At 30.9% G+C, this 17,164-nt stretch overlaps 1 long non-coding RNA gene across 1 annotated transcript; it reads right to left on the minus strand.

Annotated features, from left to right (window-relative positions):
• Nucleotides 1–2,476: 2,476 nt before the first annotated feature.
• On the minus strand, nucleotides 2,477–11,369 carry LOC139502626 (uncharacterized). Its single transcript, XR_011658900.1, has 3 exons — nucleotides 11,271–11,369; nucleotides 4,967–5,317; nucleotides 2,477–2,549 (listed from the first exon to the last, which is right to left on the minus strand). It is a non-coding gene; the product is annotated as an uncharacterized lncRNA (long non-coding RNA).
• Between the last annotated feature and the right edge of the window lie 5,795 nt (nucleotides 11,370–17,164).

Raw genomic sequence — 17,164 nt, forward strand, 5'->3', positions numbered from 1 at the left:
GCTATGTATAGAAAGGACATTTTAATGCTCAGACATAAATTTCATTAGGCTGTAATTTAGTTACAAAATTACTGATAATTTGATTTTTCTGAACCCTTTGAAACACTTAGATAATAATTTTTAATTCAAAGCAAACGGTGTCGGTCAGTTTTATTAAGTTTTATTAAATGAGATTCATTGAGTTTGACCTTGGTATATTCCTTTAGATGAAAACGAATACAACATGTTTTGGTTAAACATAACTGCAAACATTTGATCAACATTTCAAAATCAATGAACTTTAACTGTTCCAGAGGAAAAGATACATTGAGCACTAACATACAATAATTAAAACCGTAGTTTACTCTAGCACATTCACCAGTCGCGGTCATACAAATGATACATACGCTGGGTTATAAAAAGATTAAAATGATATCAGTAATTTTGTTTAAATTGCCTTACGACTTTAAAAATGTTTGAATATCTAATCAAATGTAAAATCACTCCATAAAACAAATATCTGTTATTATGCTTTGTTTTATAAAATGGCATTGTCAGATTTACGATCGATGAGTTTGCATATCTGTATGTTATATTTTTCCTCTCTTCATTGACAGTGGGTCTGATTACTTTCAATGCAATTGATAAAATTTCAATTATTTTAACTAGTGTACGATTAAATTAATGATACCATTTCTTAAAGAAGCTAATTGAATTATTGATTCCATTGGCAAGTAATCATGATTACAATTGATTACGACGAATTTTAGAATAACCCATTTGAGTGATTTAATGAGCATGATAAATAAACGTTATTTAACAGTATCAAATAACATGTACGTGTATATTCATATTTCATAATATTTTAAAATGCTTAAAGTAAACAAAACTTATTTAGCAAGTAATATGTATTAGGGTTGGCAAAAACCTCAATTAGATGAATATGGCCCAGCCTAGTTTTTACCGTGTTCTACTAGGTGATAATGGATAATATAAAATGATAATTTTAAAGAGGAATCAGTGATTTATCACACATGCAATGCATTAAAGATATTTATAAAATGTATCATATTATCTTAATTTATAGATTCACTTGTTTGAGACTTATAAAGTGTATAAATCTGAGAAGTATAATTCTAGCAACCAGAAGGATGTACATGAAGACATATTAGACAAATGTGAAAAACATTCTCAATTATCCTCCTTAAAATCTCTATATATGTATTCTATAAATGTTCATGACATATCCCCTTATAGTGTTTACTTAGCAATATGATTGTATAACAATTGAAAGTTACAATGCACTGAAACACAGCAATAAAATGCTATTTTCTTTCAAGGTTTTGATTATTGAAACAAAGCTTGAAAATAAACAAGGTATCCTGAAATTTGCAAAATTTTATGGTATGGTTTACAAATCAACAACAACAAATCGATTGCCTACATAGAACTATTGACCAAAAGGTAGAAATTAAATGTTCACTCTTTGAAAATGACTATAAACAGTAACCTGTATAAAATGTATACATCAATCAATAATACCAACAACTTCAATAAGTCTTCACTATTGTGTGTAACAATAAGCTTAAAAATCATATTGCTCTGAGTGTAACCCGTTCCTGTGAGTATTGCCCTGCACAAGAAAAAGCAGGTTTTCTCACCTGGGTTTTCCTGCCTGGATAACACTTTGCCAACCTTATAAATTTATTAGATATGAACAATTTAGAGGTCCGTTTAAGGGTGCTTCATGGTAAAAATCCATTGTTTGTAATGTATGATTTTGCCATTTCTTTCTATACATGAACTTTATTATATACTCTATAAAAGAACATAAACGAACAGGGTCACCGTTCAATTCAACGCAAAATTTACACATTTTTGTTATGATACTGTTTTTCTGTTGGACTAATACATGAAGTAGAGGTTATATCTAAATAAAAAAGAACTAAGTTAAAAACATGACTTAAATTTACAATTGTGTAGTTTAATTCAGTACAGCTTATTTGAAAAAAAAATATTACAATATAGGTCACCAATGAGCTGAAAAAAGATATTTCAATTTTATAAATAATTGCATGTTTGCACTAAAGGGAGATAATTTAGAGCTTTTATATAAACATTTAAAAAGTCATCTGGGACCAAAAGGAAATCGATTTGTTGTTGTTAATTTGTGAACCATACCATAAAGTAGCAATTTACAGTGTAGTAAATAAAATTTTTAATTAAAAAAATGTTATGATATTTTGATCATAGACACAATTAAAAATTAGTTCGTTATCAGAATGTAATCACGAAGATTATGATTATAATTTACTTTTAGGAGTAATTGATTAAATAAAATGACATCTAATCAGATTGTTGGCTGATTGTTGGCATAATTACAATGATTGATTGATTACAGCTGATAAATGATTAAAATTACAAGTAATTTTAGAATTGTACCTAACACCTGCTTGTATGCAAGATAATGCTCTGCTACCTACCTGATGAAAGTTTATTTGAAATTTTAATTTCTGGATCTGCTTCAACGCTTTTCAATTCAGTGATGACAGTTTCGAAAACTTCAAATTCTAAAATCAATATATTCTAATGAACATCAGATATAACATTGTTACATTCCTTACTGTATATAGATATAAAACAATAAAGACTTTAATAATATCACTACGTGGTAGCTCTTAATTTTACAGTAGTGGCCAGGTAGTTAGTATGAATGTTTCAACTATCACTTTAACATAACATTTTAAAAACCTCTTTTTGGAAAAGTATAACAAATGAAAAAGAATCAGCAGTACATAGCAGAATAGGAGTATGTAAACTAGAAATCATTTTCTCATCTTTTTTCTTCAAATGTATGCCTTTTCCAAAAACATGTACACTTGTCATCAGCTGCATGCATAACTACTTAATATTTAGTGTTCACCGTGTAAATTTTTCAAAGATTTTTTTGGGGGTGTTTGTTTGTAAAACATGTAGACTACAAAATGTGGTCTGCATTACTTAAGAGTCACGAGAGTGTCAGCATGTCCTCGTGTAGTTAAAAATATTGGTGCGTACCAAAACGTCAGTGTTTTTTATACATCAGACTGGCTTATGTAAAAAAAATTAATGACCGTATCAACCAAAAACTGACTATAATTGCACCTTTTTAGATACATATATTTGTCAGCATAATCATGATACTAGTAGCTTGTTTAGTACAAATGACCGAAAATTGGAACACAATGACTATACATTTTGTCCTCATTAATTTAAAGTGACAGCATGTCCTCTTTTTATTCAAAACTATAACGCGTACCAGTAATTGCCCGTATAACACGATTATTTGAATGTATCAACCATAACTGACCATAATTAATCTTTATTTCGTTAACTGTATATGGCCGCATAATAAATCAATAATTTTGTTTATGTCTGGATGGATTTTATAATACATAGGCCAGCAGTATTCGGAATCAATGACTATAAGATGTTCTCAACATCAATTTAAAGTTCTAGTTTGTCCTCTTTTTATTCAAAGTAAAGATCTCTACAATTTATTCAATAGATTTGAAAAAATATTGACATTATCAACCAAAACCTACTATATTTGAACTCTTGCACTTTACTTTTCAAATTTATAAAACATCCTGATAAATCAGTAATTTTATTTATGCTGCGATAGACTGTATAATACTAAGGTTAGTAGTATTGGAACACAATGACTACACAATTTGTTCGCATCAATTTAAAGTGCCAGCATGTCCTCTTTTTATTTAAACTAATGAAGCATACTAATGATTTTTTAGTTTTTATACCTTAGGCTGGCTCGTATAACAAACATGTATTGACCGCTTCAACAAAAAAATGACCATAATTGCACTGTATTATGTAAATTGATATTGCCACATAATACATCAGTAATTTACTTTATGCCAGGATGGATTATATGATACAAATGACAGCACTAATGACACACCAACAAATTTCCGAGTCATTTTAGAGTGCCAGCATGTCCTCTTTTATTCAATCTAATGATGCATACCAATAATTTAGTAGTTTTGATACCTTAGGCTGATTTGTATAACAAAATGTATTATGCCAGGATGGGTTATATGTTACAGCAATAATAGCACACACAAAAATGCCGCATCATAGTAAAGTGCCAGCATGTCCTCTTTTATTCAAATTAATGAGGCGTCGCAAAAAATCAGAAGTTTTGATATCTCAAGCTAAATTGTATAACAGAACTATTTGACCGCTTGTTTTACTAATAAATAATTAAGTAGTAGACTTGTCCATATGTTTTGTCTAAAGCAAACTTGTCAACATATCTGCAGCAGTCCTAAAAAACAGTCTTGTCTATCAACGACGAAATTAACTTTCTTGTCTTCTATAAACTTCTTAATTTAACTTGGAAGGCAGTCATAAAGTCTACTCCAAGTTAACTTTTGTACAGGTTAGGACTACACCCATCTGTATTGTCTCAATTTATTCAAACAACCACAACTGAATTGTGCAAAAACAATACAAAAATTTAAACAGATCACGGAGCTAATTACAATATATCTTGGGTAACTCGGCAGGGATGTATATTATGGACTAAAAATTTGCAGGATGTAACACAAACAATTCGAGTCTGGACCCGCATTTGTTTTCTTCTAATCGATTTATGACTTTTGATCAGTGGTATATTAGTGTTTCCTTTATTTCTATTTCCACTAGCACAGCTTGAACATAACATTTTCTAGAACTCACTTCGGGAACTGAGTACTGTAACAAATGAAACTGAATCAACAGTTCATATCAAAATAGGAGCAAGTTAACGACAAATCAACAAGAGATTTTGGAAATACAATTGCATCTTCTGCATTGAAAATGTTTCTTAATAAATTGGCAATGTAAGATATCTGTAGAATTTGTAGGTGTCAAAATGGTACAGATTCATTTAGAGCAAGAAAGAAATTAATAGATAGATATAAAAAAAGTTATACATCGACAATCTTACCTTCCCCAATAGACTTTATTGCTGTTCTTAAACTATAAACCACATTTTTTAATGCAATTCTGGTTTCGCACCCATATGTGGTGTTTGGAATTCTAGATGTTGACGTGATATTCAATTTAAATGTTTTACAATCTTTGGAGCAATTACAAATATTGAATTTACACGTTCCTCTTTTATGGTGGCAAGTTTCATTCTGTAATCGAATAGTATCCTCCGTTTTATCATTTTTGTGAAACTCCATCCAGCATCCATTTGTTCCAATGTTTGTGTTACAACTTAGATGGACAACATTTTCATTGCCAGTTTTCATTCTTGACCCATACAAGGTAATGTTTGGCATTTTACCCAAATCTGCAAAGCAATTATTATATTACTTAGCTATCAATATTGATATAATCATGACGAGACGCATATGTAATCAAAAGATCATAATTTTTTTACTTATGAATTTTGCTAGCTCTTTTAAGTTTTTTTCCTCCATTTTTTAAAATTTATGCTATGTTGACAAAACAGTATTGGTTTTATTGATTGTTGAATTTTATCCGGGGACATCTTCATTCGCTGCATTAATCTACCTTTTTTAGTATTTTTGTTTATATGAGCGTCCCTGATGAGTCTTATGTAGACGAAACGCGCGTCTGGCGTACTAAATTATAATCCTGGTACCTTTATTAATTATTATTAGTCGCTATTGTATGTTTGTCTCGTCGAAAATCATACTTATCTATACATTTAACATCAGTTTTACGCGAACCTAAAATGTGTTTATTTTGAAGTAAACCACGGCATATTTGATGTAATATATTTTTAAACTTGAAACTGAAACATCTTATTTCATATCTTATGCTGATTTGTAGATATCCAGGACAATCATTCGAAAATTGACAATGTTTTATCATGACTAACTGCACACAATTTTGACAAAATAAATGTAGTTTAAACATTTAAATAAAGGCAACAGTTGTATACCGCTGTTCAAAATTCACAAATCGATAGAGAAAAAAACAAATCAGAGTTACCAACTAAAACTGAGGGAATCGCATCAATTTTAAGAGAACTACGACACAACATAAATACAACATTAAAATGTAACACACTTAAAAACGAACTTTAATATAACAATGGCCATTTCCTTGACTTGGTACATGGCATTTTAAGATAAAAATGGTGGGTTGAACCTGGTTTTGTAGCATGCTAAACCTCACGCTTAAATGACAATGTTAATTATAACATTAAAATGACAGCATTACATGACAGGACTAAAATACAAGTATATTGGAAAAAATATAGCACTGAGAAACAAACGATTAATAGCCAACAACAGGTACCTGGTCGAAAGTTCAATACGCCTGATGCGCGCCTAGTCCACACAAGACTAACCAGCGACGCCCAGATGAAAAAAGTTTGAGAGCCAAATTAAGAATAAAGCTGAAAAGCAATGAGGACCAAAAGTTTTAAAAAGTTTTAACCTATACGTCCATGGTTATCCACCTCGGACAAGAACATCCTTATTATTAAGAATAATACGTACTTTTGCAAACAGTAAATTTTATAAAATGACTATATAATAGATATACATGATTAAACTGAAGTGGTGACTAGCTATAGAACAAAAACGGATAAATTACAATAAATCACAGTCTTGTTAGCCATAACCAGTGTTACGCTCAAAGTGACGTCACATTTGAATTTCTAAAACGAGTTCCAAAAATTAAGAAAGAATTAAGATCAAATTCAATATTAGATTGTATGACTTATCTAACGTTTATTATTACCAATAAAAATTACAATATTAATCAAATTGTAGTAGTAAATAGATAATTAATTGTATTAATTAGCTTTGTCGGTGTTCCTCTGTATAAAACTGTAAACCAAATATATAGTGTAAATTTCGTTGATCCAAACTAAAATCTAATAAATGAACTGGATTATCAACTGTCTTTACCATAACACACGAATAAAACAGAAAAACATAAGATGTATAATTACAAATGTTAAGACATTTTACAAAATCCGATGACAAAAACAATTATAACATCAAAACTAAATAAATGAATTTGGGATGGAAAAGTACCGTGCCACGTCTTGTAGCAATGCGAATTCACACTCAGCAAAACAGTCACAATCGGGAATAAAACGATTAGATGACGTAATGACAAACCATAATCTATCACGTGGTAAAAATGTCCATAGTTGGTTTGGACAAAGATACATTGTATGGATCAATCAATTCGTGATGGTGTCCATAACATTAACCGTGTTTTTGTGTTCAAATTGACTACTTAGTAACGTCTTCTCCAAAACAGCAAAATATAAACACATTTACTAATGAACACATCAAATATTTCATCCTAACAAATAATTTAGGCAAAACGACATGAAACAAAAGCAAACTTGGAGAAGCGTGTCTCTCATAAAAATGCGTGGGATCTAAATATCATTTGCAAGTTTCAGGAGATGATGTGAACTACACATTAGTAAGTTTAGAATTATTTGAAACTTAATCTTATATTCTTTCTTTAAAGTCCATTGGATCGTTATTGATACCATAACATAAGAGATTTATCAAGATCATTAGGTCATTGGCATTACATATATGCAGAAATTTCTTAATCACATGTGTTGTTAACAGAATTAAGGTCGCCAAAGCAGTGAAAATCGTTTGGTATTCTTAAATACTGTTGACATTAAAGACATTAATTTTAATATAGTAAATAGTGTTCAACATATTCATTGATAAAACCACATGAGCAATTGGCATTTTGTATCAAATTTGCTTTGAACAAGTTAGTATGCAGTGCGCTACATCTGTTACGTAGCTGTGTGTGTAAAACAGAATACGAAGAATATTCTGAAAAACCATATCTCAGAGATTTTTTTTTATTTCTGTAGTATAGTTTATGCAAATCTAACTAAAAAAAAACAACGTAGGAATGTGTCTAATACTTAAGTCTAAAAACATCCACAAAAAAATAGATGACGGAAAAAACTGTGCATAAGCTGATAAACGATTTATAGGAATAGTAATATTTTGACCTTTACGCAAATTATAATAACTAATATATGATACAATATCCGGAACCAAATTGTGTAAATAATCTAGCGCTTTGTTATTAATGATCTTATGAAACATAGATATATTTTTAATCTGCCGTCTGACGCTTAATTTTTCCAATCCCGTGTCAAAAAAGATACTGTTCCTGCTAGCGTAACTTGTTTATCCCGTAACTATTCGAGCATTTTAATATTTTCCAACCGATCAGAATGTACTTGCCCACAGTCAACCAAAACTTCTGATGAATACTCCAAAATTGGCCGAATAAAAGTCATATAAATGTTTTTCAAATATTCTCTCCTAAGTCTAGATTTTAGTTCTTGTTAAACATTAAGCTGCTTTGAATTTTTTCTATTAGCTTATCAACTACATTGACAATCACTACTAAATAGGACACCAAGTTGGTATGCGTATGAACTGGCTCTAATATAAAGCCATCAAAAGAAAAAGAAAAAATCCTTTTTAGAGTGTTCATACTGAATATCATTATATCTAGTTTATTTTGGTTAAACTTCACTAGCCATATTTTTTACCACTCGCTTAAATAATCAAGACCTGTCCTGGTTAATTTCTTAAAATGGATTCATTGAGGTATCATCTGCGAAAAGCCTTCCAAATCCAGAAAACCATCAGGTTTATCAATAATATATATCAAAAACAAAAACGGTCCTAAAAACCGAACCCTGAGACACACCAGCGTTTAATTTTCCAAATTTTGAAAGTTTCGAGGATTATGCCAGGCAATGGGCTAAGCGCGAGAAGGAAGACGTAGACACTCTTTCCGAATGTATTAAGGCAGTGAGGTCGTTGATACAAATCAGAATTAGGAAACTGAATGGGTCCATCAATGTCCATGCTACGTCAATCTTTAAAGACCCAAATGTTGCAAAACACCTATCCGACCTCCATGACAAATATGTTGTTGTCCCCGCAGATAAAGCCCAAAATAACATCGTTTTTGTGTGTAAAAGTCATTACATCAACTGCTTGATAAACGAATTAGGTATTGACAATTCACTTGGAAACTCAACATATACCCTCACGACACTTACCAAAGAGGAAATCCTGGATAATCATAGGTCTGTTATATGTTCCTTTGGAATTTCAACCAAAGATGAAGAACTGGATCTTCCATCACTGTATTGGATACCTAAACTACATAAGTGTCCTTAAAAACAACGGTATATTGCTGGGTCTTCCAAGTGCTCCACGAAACCTCTTTCTAAATTATTAACATCTATTTTATCAGCAATCAAAGACGGGCTTCAAAGTTATTGTGAAACTGCCTATTCGAGAGGTGGCGTGAATCAGATGTGGATACTTAAAAATGCAAAAGATCTTTTAGAGTACATACAATCTAACTCTCTTTCATCTTGTAACAGTATTAAAACATTTGACTTTTCTACTCTTTACACAAGTATTTCACATTCCAAACTTAAAGACAAATTGAAAGAGTTGGTATTACTTTGCTTCATAAAAAAGAATGGCCAACGTAGATACAAGTATTTTGTCTTTGGGAGGGATAAATCCTACTTTGTAAAGAATCACTCTGATTCAAACAAAAAATTCTCTGAAACTTATATTATCAAGATGCTTGATTTCTTGATTGACAACATATTTGTTACGTTCAGAGGACGTGTTTTTCAACAGACTGTCGGCATTCCAATGGGAACAAACTGTGCCCCTCTACACGCCGACTTGTTTCTTTATCATTATGAGGCTGACGTCATGCAGGAACTTCTTAGGAAGAAAGATAAGAAGTTAGCAATATCCTTTAACTCTACTTTCCGCTATATAGATGATGTTCTTTCACTAAACAATTCAAAATTTGGTGACTATGTGGAACGCATCTATCCAATCGAACTAGAGATAAAGGATACTACAGATACAGTTAAGTCGGCTTCATATCTTGACTTACATCTAGAAATTGACAATGAGGGTCAGTTGAAAACAAAACTTTACGACAAAAGAGATGATTTCAGCTTTCCAATTGTGAACTTTCCATTTCTAAGTAGCAACATTCCAGCAGCAACTGCATACGGGGTATATATCTCCCAATTGATACGATATTCCCGTGCTTGCATTTCCTATCATGATTTTCTTGATAGAGGTTTGCTGCTCACAAGGAAGCTATTAAACCAAGAGTTCCAAATGGTGAAGTTGAAATCATCCCTTCGTAAATTTTACGGACGCCATCACGAGTTGGTTGACCGTTATGGAATAACCGTTTCACAAATGATATCGGATATGTTCCTTACGTCGTAACTACAATCCCCTTCCCTTTCATGAATATGACCTACCGAATTAGACTATTTACCGGATTTGTAATCACATAAGCAACACGACGGGTGCCACATGTGGAGCAGGATCTGCTTACCCTTCCGGAGCACCTGAGATCACCCCTAGTTTTTGGTGGGGTTCGTGTTGTTTATTCTTTAGTTTTCTATGTTGTGTCGTGTGTACTATTGATTTTCTGTTTGTCTTTTTCATTTTTACCCATGGCGTTGTCAGTTTGTTTTAGATTTATGAGTTTGACTGTCCCTTTGGTATCTTTCGTCCATCTTTTATGTTCAAAAGATGTACTTCTTTGTACTTCCAAAAAATTTCGAAGTCTGTCCGAATTTCTCGTTTTTCGGCGCAAATTTGAATCAAACCACATTTTTTTCATCACATCTTATAGTTATTTCCCTTGTAGTTATAGATGCAGGTGCTATATTAATAAAACTGTTAGTGAAATTGTGACGTATCTTCAATCATGGTCACTTATACCTTAATCAATATGTATAGTGTCTTTAACTAAAAGTTAACGTGTAAAGAATATGTCACTAAAATATGATCAAGTAGTGACGATCTACTTGTTCGTGTGTCAAAGTGCGTGGCTTTAACAATTATGTTAATCTGGCCATTTATAGATCTTACATACACACTTACTCACTTAAGCAACTTATATGATTATTTTCATCAGGAGCGTTTTTCAACATTCGATCATGGTATTGCAAGAAATAAACTGTAGATTGCCTTTTCGACCTATAATTCATATCAATCAAAATAGATCAAATTTTGATCTTTAACTCAAACCACATACTCTCTTTTTCATCATGCTCTATGTCTAAATGAAAACAAAATAAATTGCCAAACACTTTGAAATCAGATCTTTAAAAGGGTTAAAACAATTCTGAGAATGCTTTTGATTGAGTTTTAGTAACTAAAACACATACAATTTATTATTGAATATTTTATAGTAAATACCTTTTTGCTCACCCTTATTCGTTGTACACAGAGTAGCTACTAGTAAAGGAAACAAAAGCTTTGCTGTATTCATTTTAATCTGGACGAGTACGATAATCTGTAAACAAAAATTTAAAAGTCATAGTTTTTTCTGGTTTTTTTTCAAGCAAAACTTTAAGTTAAGGATTACGACAGAATTAGTAAGATCATACTTGATATTAATATCTTGTCTTAATAACTTTCCCTAGCTTTAATTTTAAGGCGACACAGCGAAACATATTTCTTTTGACTAAGTGTATTGCGTTAAGTAATATTTTAATATTACATATTAACATCAATTTTTTGTAATATTGGACCAAATATGAAATTTTTTGGCCAGATTATTTTTTTTTATTAATTTTTTTAAAGTTAAAATGGTCCAAACTTACAGTCAAATAAAAAAAATCAATAAAAAAAATCTGAATAGTCTGGTTGCCATGGAAACCACGTGACATCATATGTATATATTAGTATAGCATGGAGAATGGCTAACATTGTATTTTATGGTAAAAATGAGATAAAGCATATCATTTTTTGTTATTTTCATGGGTATAAGAGAAGATGCCAATCATTTAAACTGTTAACTGTCAAATTTTTCGAATAAAAACAGATTTTTGGTACATCAGGTGGTCCACTTGATACAAACATCGGCATGATTTTTGCCGATTTTGTCATTTTTCCCATCTGATTTTTTTCGAAAACGCAGAAATCCTCACATAAAGGACTATAAAATATAAAATCAATGATGTTTTATCAACAAAATGCTGTAAAAAATTCTTGGGTAAATGTTGCAGAAAGTTGCCAATAGAGGAATATAAGTCATTGTAATTCACCCTGAAATTCCCCCTTTTTTAGGTTCCATTTGTAAATAAATATTTCATATGAATATTTGCATGATAAAATAGCCCTTTCTTATGAAAACAACTATTTTCAAATGTATTGAGGGTAATTAGATCAGATTAAATATTCCAGCAATTAAAAAATGTCATGCTCAAACTAATCTGGATGTAATTTCGAAAAATGAGTTATTTCCATTTTTTGAAAAACTTCGTTCAAGAGATAGAAAAAAAAATGTAGCAGCAATAACATTTAAAAGACAACTTGATTATACTATTTCTGGATCATTATTCCTTATTTGACAGCTTTACAGCAATTATCATTGAAGTGTTCCACAGATAGTGACATACTGAATTATGAATGTTGCCTACAGGTCCATTTTAATACGACCGCAAAAATTGAAAATTTTTAGGTCGTATATTGGTATGATGTTGGCGTCGTCGTCGTCCGAAGACAATTGTTTTTCTCACTATAACTTTAGTATAAGTAAATATAAATCTATGAAATTTAAACACAAGGTTTATGACCATAAAAGGAAAGTTGGGATTGTTTTGGGGAGTTTTGGTCCCAACAGTTTAGGAATTAGGGGCCAAAAAGAGCTCAAATAAGCATTTTTCTTGGTTTTCGCTCAATAATTGTAGTATCAGTAAACAGAAATCTGTGAAATTTTAACATAAGGTTTATGATCACAAATGAAAATGGGATTGATTTTGGGAGTTTTGGTCCCAACATTTTAGGAATTAGGGACCAAAAAAGGTACCAAATAAGCATTTTTCTTGGTTTTTGCACAATTACTTTAGTATAAGTAAATAGAAATCTATGAAATTTTAACACAAGGTTTTTGATCACAAAAGGAATGTTGTGATTTTTGGAGTTTTTGTCCCAACAGTTTAGGAAAAAAGGGATCAAAAGGGTTCAAAATCAAACTTTGTTTTATTTCATCAAAAAGTGAATTAATGGGGTTCTTTGATATGCCAAATCTAACCGTGTATTAAGATTCTTAATTGTTGGTCCTGCTTTCAAATTGGTCTACATTAAGGTCCAAAGGGTTCAAAATTAAACTTAGTTTGATTTTAACAAAAAATGAATTCTTGGGGTTCTTTGATATGCTGAATCTAAACATGTATTTATATTTTTAATATTTGGGCCTGGTTATCAAATTGGTCCACATTGAGGTCTCAAGGGTCTAAAATAGAATATTATTTGATTTCATCAAAACTTGAATTCTTGGGGTTCTATGATATGCTGAATCTAACCATGTAAAACTATTTAGATTTTGGATATTGGCCCATAATCATGATAATAGGTAAATGTCCAATTTAAAATTTTTAAGTTTAAGTTCTTAGATCACAATCATTCTGTATCAGAAACCTATGTGTGTCAACTATTTATCAAAATCCAAATGCAGAGCTTAAATGTTGTGTCCATACTTCTCCCAACTGTTCAGGGTTAGACCTCTGCGGTCGTATAAAGCTGCGCATTGCGGAGCATCTGGTTAAAAGAATTTCCGGACATAATTTGCGACATTTAATACACTGAAATATCACATTGAAACTCTGAGTATTAAAAACTTTCAACTACGAAACACAAGGTACACGTTAGACAGAAGTTGACTTTATAAATCGTGTCACCGTCATCTGAAACATATTAAAAGCCTAATAGAGCTCAGAAAAAGAAAAACCACATGTGAAGTTCCCCATTTCTATTACGTCAGGAAAATAAATATCTAAGCAAGGAAAGGGAAATACTATAAGAAATTTCCAACGTATATGACGTATATCAGAGGTTAGTTATACGTCCTTGCCATAACCAATACATAACCCGTAGTGGGTACATACATTTCCTTCTGAGTTTTCTAATAAAAATTAGGCAGGTATGAAGGGTGTATTGCAATAAGTTATTAGTACTTACCTATTCTATTTATTTATTAAAAATCATTTTATTTCTTAATAAAAAATAAATTGTGAAGAGATATCAAGTGATGCTTTTAAAATGACAGACCATTGACACAAGGTTATCGTGGTGAAAATTTATATGCAAAAGGTGACTTGAATGAGAAACAAATATTTTGGCTAGTGAATGTATGCAAGTCTTCATATTGCATAAAACATGGAGATGAATAACATAGTTTTAACTTAAATGATGCAGATAAATCCAACTGATACAGACCTGGGAGTAGTAGATAATGTATGAGTATAGACTGAGTTAGTTAAAACATATTTTACTTGCTAAATTAAAGCAAAAAGGATTAGACACAAGTAAATCATACTTATGAAGTCTTCTCCATAATACAATATAAAATTACAATAATTGTATGATATAATGGACATGCATATAAGGAAAACAGTTTATAGAATAATACTAGCTTTCATACGTAAAAAAAGAGAAAAAGAAAGTTTAAAAAGGCATATGATTCTGTGACGGTGACGTGTGTACTGATGATGACAATGTCATTATGATGTTCCGTGCCAGTAACAATAACCTCTATCAAGGCATAAACAATCTGTTTGACCATTTTATGAAATTTTGAACATGTTTGAAAATTTGAATAATTTGTTCATTCGAAATTTCCATGTGTCCGCAAATTAATAGTTTTGTATCTAAAACAATGTTTTCGGATAGCCAGTTGAGATTATTAAATAAGGTTTTTCTACATAATGTGTATTTTGGACAAACAAAGAAGTAATGGTAGACATCATCAATATCTGACCCACAATGACAAGAAGGATCATTTATAAATTTATAATATAAGCTCTTAATAGATCATTGTTTAAGAATGAAGGGGAACATCTCAATTGCGTTAGATGATATTCAATTTCCTTGGGCCGTACAAATGAAACGTTTCAATTTTACATAATGGCCTATTTTTTTTTTAATTCTTTCTGTTATGCATTACTACTCTCTGTTTTCTGTCGTGTAGATAATCCTGAAACCAAGTTTCCGTCAATACCATAAGCTTTCATTTTACATATAAGGCCCCTATGCCTAACTTTGTTGAAGTTGAAGAGAAGTCACAAAATACAAAACAATTATAGACTGAAGATATACCACACGGAAAAAATAACACAAAAAATAAGCCAGTACTCAGAGAACATTTTCAATGGGATTATTATGGAGGAGAAAAAGACCTGAATACATATTACTGTTTTAAAACTTCTTTAAATCTTACTTATAATACCCCCCCCCCCTGTTATGTCATACTTATTACACATTTATTTGGGGCAGCTTTAGTAATTCAAATTTTACACCCAACACTCTTGGTAAGGTGATAGGTAATTTATGACGATTGTTGAGAATTGTTTTTAAATTATAAGAGAGTGATCTTGAAATATTTTATTTTATTACATTTATTCATTTTCGAGTTTAAGAAATTTTTCATGAAGCTTGATTAATGCAAAAAATTTAAATCATGCAAAGGATATAATTCATGCCACAATGAAGCCATTTATAGATACCAAGCCACTTTGACATGTTGTTTTTATAACTATTATTTGATCAAAGTTACTTAATATATAATAGATCAAGAATTTTGTATTTTTTTAAATTATTTTTTCTTGTTATATGAAAAATAATTTCGAAAATAAATTGTGACTTTTTGTCCTGTGAATTTTTGTCCGTGACTTTTTGGCTGTGACTTTTTGTCCTGTGACTTTCTGTCCTACATTATTTATGACCTTTTTTTTTTGTATTATTAAATGTAATTCAATTACCTGTTAAACGTAAACATTTTTAAGAAATATCTCTTTATTTTTGGTGAAATTAATTATTGATTTATATATTATATCGGCATTGCTTGAAAGATCGTCAATGTCGGATGACGAATTTATATCTTCTACTTGATTATTTTCAACAAGTAACGGCTCAAACTGATACGGTTGAATATCTAAAGTTTGAGAATTGCCTTGAAAACTGCTGTCAACACCGTCCATTGTTTAATTTTACAGGAATATGATCGACTTCGTCCTTTTTGAGACATTTTCTCAGATTGTATCCACTGACGTCATCACGATCACGTGACCGGTATCTCATTTAAAATCAAAGATTACGACAAGCGCTTGATTCTTTGACCATTAAAAGGCCGTTAAATGAGGTTTTGACAAGAAAAAATTATTACAATATGTTATTTGACCAATATTTATTAATTAATTAAAAAAAAAAAAAAAAAAAAAAAAATTGTGTCACGTCTCCTTTAATGAATATATTTTTGTAAAGCATATTCTGTTGTTCATTTAATGATAAACTATTTAAAGCTATCTGCAATAATAAATGAGCTGTTCATAATTGAAATTTGGTCATTTTGAGGTAAATTTTTCCTTGGTTGCTAAGGAAATTTATGTTCCTTAGCAACCGACAAGAAGGACTGGGATGATTAAGATTTTAAACTGATTTTTATGAATAATGCAACTAACTTTGATATTAAAGGTAGTTTTTCTATCACTTTATTTTTTTTATGTGGTCAGCTGTTGGTTGATGCATACAGAGAATTGATGTTAATATTAAGGGTACTATAGATGAATTTTCAAATAATAAATCTAACCACGGCTTAAAATCGCAAAAATCTTTAATTTTAAATGAGTTAGCTTCAGTTTGCTGGACAGGGCTTTTAAACAAGCTGTTCAAAGTAATCTATAACTATGTTAGCCTTATACACGATACAAAAATGTATGATCACCAATGTAACAACTCTCCACGATATACCAAAGGAGCCTGTTTCGTTGAATTCCTCTAAAAGTTGGTGTGTTCCCCTTGGTTTTAGTTTGTAACCCAGATTTGTTTTCTCTTAATCGATTTATGACTTTCGAAACAGTGGTATACTTCTGTTGCCTTTATTTATTCACAACCGAGACTGTAGTTTCAAATGCCCACATGACAGGTTTGCCCGACTCGCATCGATTTTAATTGACTAGGTTGTCCTAATAAAGGTTGTTTTTTACAAGCAATATAAAAAAAATGGTAGGATTATTAATTAGACAAATCTCCACGAGAGACCTAATGACAAAAATTAACAACTATAGGTCACTGTACTGCTTTCAACAGTG

Source organism: Mytilus edulis, chromosome 14, assembly GCF_963676685.1.
Source record: "Mytilus edulis chromosome 14, xbMytEdul2.2, whole genome shotgun sequence".
Lineage (NCBI taxonomy): Eukaryota > Metazoa > Mollusca > Bivalvia > Mytilida > Mytilidae > Mytilus > Mytilus edulis.